Raw genomic sequence first — 5,470 nt, forward strand, 5'->3', positions numbered from 1 at the left:
CCCCAACCCCCACTTTGTCTCCAGCTCCCCCATGTTTTCTTTTTTCAATCTAGAGACAGGGTCTCACTGAGTTAGTTGCTAAGTGCTTCACTTAGTTGCTGAGGCTGGCTTTGAACTCCTGCCTCAGCCTCCCAAATTGCTGGGATTATAGGTGTGTGACCATGCCCAGTCACCTCCCCCATCTTTGAAGGGGTCTGCAAGAGACAAACATTTGCGGAAAGATAGTTGAGTTTTACTTTTCTGAGATTTGTGATAGGGAAACACTCTAAGTGGTTTTCTTGCCCCCTCCCTCTCCACCATCTTCCAAAAACATAAGTATAGCATTAAAAGGACTTTCTCAAGACCACACAGGTGCCTCTGAGGTTCCAGGAACCTCCTTAAAGGTTTGTGCCACCCTGGCTGGCAATCTAATTCCTATAACGGAATCCCAGCTTTCCTGGGTTTCTAGAAAGGAGAGAGAGACACATGGCCCAGCTGCCAGGAGTTGGGATGGGAAGCCGACAGACACAAGACAGACTGACCCCAGCAAAGCTACAGGACGTGGACCTGCCTGAAGGTAAGACAGAAAGTCCCTGGCAGCGCCTGAGCAGTACTCACAGTTGAGTCAAGCTGATCAGAGAAACCCAAGACTGTGCACCTGATATGATTATCCTTCCCATTAGACAATGTCTTACAGTTCTCAGGGCACTTATGCATTTAGTTTTCATTACAATCCTGTGAGGTATGCAAGGCAGTGGATATCATTGGCTCTGGCTCAGAGAGTTGGACAGTGAGGGCCACAGAGATCATGTGACCTGGCTGAGGTCACAGAATTGGAAGCTTAAAGCAGGAAACCACATCTGCAGGTTCCCAGTTCCAAGTTCCTTCCTCAGTGTGCTATAACTTACTGGCTGCCCTTTAGAATCACCTGGGGAGCTGAACAAACAATACTGAGGACTGGGGGCCTCCTCCCCAGAGAATCTGATTCAGTTATTCTGGAGTGAGGCTCCCCAAAGTGAGGACTCAGGGGAAATGTTTGAAAAGCTCCCTAGGCAATTCCAATAGGCAACCAACATCAAGAACCAGACTTGACCTGTGCCTAGGGGCAGCACCAAGGCATTCCTTCCTGACCCAGGTCAAGACAGAACCTATTTTAAACAAAGCCCCAAGCCACTGGGTCAAATCTCCAGCAGGTAAAGGTGACCATCTGAGGGCAGTTCATTTTGCACCCCAAGCACTAAGTGGGTGCAAAAGAAAAAATTAGCTATCCCAAGGTTATGATGTAGAGTCACCTGTCCCATTTTGAATCTGTACCATTTCATCCATCCCCTGCCCAGATGGTGAATTTATAAGTGATGCTAGAAGGTATAAAACAGCATATATCATATAGTGTCACTTGTATAAAAATAAAATACAACTAGTATTATGTATGAGACCTTCAAGGAAGGGATCTGACAGTGGTTATCCTAATTGACTGAGTTTGAAAGCAACAAGGTCCAAGTTACCTCCTAAAAACTGGCCTGTAATCCCAGCATTTTGGGAGGCTGAGGCAGGAGGATCCCGAGTTCAAAGGCAGCCTCAGTAAAAGTGAGGCCCCAAACAACTCAGTGAGACTCTGTCTCTGAATAAAATAGTTATTTTATCCCCAACATGGTTGGGGATGTGGCTCAGTGGTCAAGTGCCCCTGAATTCAATCCCTCATACAAAAAAAAAAAAAAAACAAGTAACTTAATTTATGACTTGAGGCTACCTGAAATGATTGGCCTAAGGACAAGTAGACTTTGGAAGACAACATTCTGGGGACTGTTGGAACAACAGCCTCTTCAGAGTGAAAAATATGTTGCTTGCTCACCTTATAATCCCTACCACTAAGAAATAAGCACAAGACAAGGTAAACAACTGCTCTGCCCATTTGCCAAATAACCAATGAGACTATAAACTCCAATGCAAAGGTCTGCAGCTAATCTGATCTGGAGTGCAAGTAGCTCTGCCACATGGCCTCATTCCTCTCAATAAATAGCTCCTGGTTCCCTCCTGTAGCCTGGTAAAAACTGAACATCTGACTAAGGATATCACTTAAGTGATTTGAATCACCCAAAATAAACTAGCCTTATCTAAAGCCTTCGTGTTGGGTGTGTGGAGTGCATTTAGATCCATTTCAAACCTTTCCTGAAGGTATAACCTGGCACAGCCAGGAAGCCCAGACTTACTGGAACCTACTCCTGCATTGCTTCCTCCCATACTCCCACCTTTTGTGCTCTTTGGAAGTTCCCTGTGAATAGCTGATCGTGAAAAAAATTCATTCCAAGCATGGTGTACTGTAACACATATTGGCACCATTCAGGAGATAATGACTGCAGCATTATTGCTCAACTCACAGTGGCCCTGAAAAACAACATGGAAAGAAAAAAAATCCCTCCAGTGGGCAGAACTTCAAAAGATACATCTATTTGTTTATTATGTCCAGAGATAAGATCCATACTGATTCATGGGCAGTGGCTAATATTTTGACCAGATAGTAAAGGACTTAGAAGGAAAAAACTTCAGGGTTAGTGACAAGGAGTTCACTATGGGGGGATACAGATTAACCTCTCAGATTGGGCCAAGATATGACTATTTGCTTGTAACACAAATGTTCACCAAAGGGCCTCCACTAAAGATAAGACTCTTTTCTCCACATTTTTTTTTTTTTTTTGCATGCATGTGTGTATGTGGTGCTGGGGATTGACCCCAAGGCCTTGTGTAGGTAAGGCAAACACTCTACCAACTGAGCTATATCCCCAACCCAAGATAAGACTCTGAATAATCAGTAGATCATATGGGCTGTTCTGTTGATTTGGTGAGCTCCTTTTCTCAGCCACCTCTGCTTTACCCCATGGGTTCATGAACACAGTGGCCAGGGTGGCAAGAACAGAGGTTATTATATGGGTTCATGGATATGTACTTCTCCTTATCAAAGTTATTCAAGGTATTGTCACTGGTGATTTTCAGTCTGACAAGCCAACTTTGAGATCCTGACCTGGAGCCAATCCTTGGCAAGGGAATTAGCCACTTGAGGCAGGTTAGTTACATTGGATGCCTTTTAACATGGGGGATATGGTAATTTGTTCTCCCCATATGAGACATTCTGGATGTGGATTTGCTTCCCTGGGAGCATCACCATCCAAGGACTTGTTGAATATCTTATTCACTGACACAGCCTCCCATGCAGCATTGCTTCGACTCTCTCAAGGAGAGAGGAATACAGCCAGGTCGACACCTCAATTTTAGCCCAGTGAGACTTGTGTCAGACTTCTAACCTATGGAGCTTCTAGGTGAAAAAATGTGTGTTGTTTTAAACTACTAAGTTTATGATGAGTGCCTTAGTGGTAGAATGTTTGCCTATCATGCATGAGGCCCTGGGTTCGATCCCCAGCACCACCAAAAGAAAAAAAAAAAGTTTGTAATGATTTGTTACAAGAGCAAAAGATAACTGAGACACCATCAGAGAACAACTTGTCTTCTCTTTTTTCCAGGTTATCCAGATAATGTGCTTGTGGTTAAAGGGACAGGGTTAGAAAAGAGACTTGAGAGCTGTGACCAAAGCAGTGAGCTTTGCAACAGACCAGACTGGAACATGTCAGAAGGCTATGGAAGAGGGCTGGGGATGTGGCTCAAGCGGTAGCGCGCTCACCTGGCATGCGTGCGGCCCGGGTTCGATCCTCAGCACCACATACCAACAAAGATGTTGTGTCCACCGAGAACTAAAAAATAAATATTAAAAAAAAAGAAGGCTATGGAAGAGAGACCTTCAAGAAGGTGAGCTGTGTCTGAACAAATCAAGAAAGATTAAATAACTGTGGAAGAGAAGTACATAGAGGGGCTGGGGTTGTAGCTCAGCAGTAGAGTGTTCATCTAGCACATGTGAGGCCCTGGATTCAATGCTCAGCACCACATAAAAATAAATAAATAAAATAAAGGTATTGTGTCCAACTACAACTAAAAAATAAATATTAAAAAAGAAGTACATAGAAATCCCTGAAAATTTATGATTAAAAAATATTGTGGGCTGAGATTATGGCTCAGTGGTAGCGCATTTGCCTGGCATGTGTGAGGTACTGGGTTCGATTCTCAGCACCACATATAAGTAAATGAATAAAATAAAGGTTCATCAACAACTTAAAAAAAAATTTTTCAATAACCTGGGACTGAGGGTAGAACTCTGGTAACACTGCCTACCAGGCACCAGGCTCTGCATTCCAGCCCCAGCACTATACAAACAAAAATAGAATAACTTTTACTACCTCTGGGGAAAAGAAAAGTGGAATAGAAAGGAAGAGTAGCCATGATACATCTAAGAGTTTATGTGCAGGGGCTGGAGCTGGGGCTCAGTGGTAAAGCACTTGCCTAGCATAAATGAGGCCCTGGGTTTGATCCTCAGCTATGCATATAAATACATAAAATAAAAGTCCATCTACAACTAAAACAAAAAATGTTTTTAAAGAGCTCATGTGCAAATCACATTTGCATAGTCATAATAAGGGCAACATCAAAGACTACTGTATCTAAAATCATAATATTGTTACATTGGGAAGATGAGATGGGCAGCAGATGTGTGTCTCTGTGTTGGCAATAGGCCTACCCTTAAAGAATGGCTAAAGGAAGTTCTCTGGACAGAAAGAAAGTGACAAAAGGAGGAATCTTAGAAAATTAGGAAGGAAAAGAAACAGAAAGAATAAAAATATGGGTAAACATATTTTCTTTCTTTTCTTGAGTTTCTTAAATTATGTTTGATGTTTGAAGCAAAAACAGTAACATTGATTTGTTTCTAAATCATATAGGAAGAAATTAAAGATAATTGTATTATACAGAAAACAAGGTTAAAAAAAAGAAAAACATGGGCTGGGGATGTGGCTCAAGTGGTAGCGCGCTCGCCTGGCATGCGTGCGGCCCGGGTTCGATCCTCAGCACCACACACCAACAAGGATGTTGTGTCCGCCGAGAACTAAAAAAAAATAAATATTAAAAATTCTCTCTCTCTCTCTCTCTCTCTCTCTCTCCTCTCTCACTCTCTCTTAAAAAAAAAAAAGAAAAAGAAAAACATAAAGAGACACATCTATAATCTCAGCTACTGGGGAGGCTGAGGCAGATGGATGGCAAGCTGTACCACCAAGCTACACCCCCAGTCCTCAGTCTTTTGTTGTTGTTGTTGTTGTTGTTGTTGTTGATCCTCCTGCCCGAGCCTCCCAAGTCACTGGGATTACAGGCATGCATCATCATGTCTAGAAAATACATTATTTTCAAGTGCACACTGAATATATGCCAAGATTAATCATATCCTAGGCCATAAAACAAACCTCAAATAATTGAAAAGAATTAAATCATATAGAATGCTCTCAGACCTGCAGTAAACCAATCTAGAAACCAACAATAGAAAGATAACAGAAAAATCTCTAAACACTTAAATTGGGAACAAAATAATACACATCTAAAATATCCATGGGTCAAAGAA

This window comes from Spermophilus citellus (genome assembly GCF_964194105.1).
Source record: "Spermophilus citellus genome assembly, chromosome: 10".
Classification (NCBI taxonomy): Eukaryota; Metazoa; Chordata; class Mammalia; order Rodentia; family Sciuridae; genus Spermophilus; species Spermophilus citellus.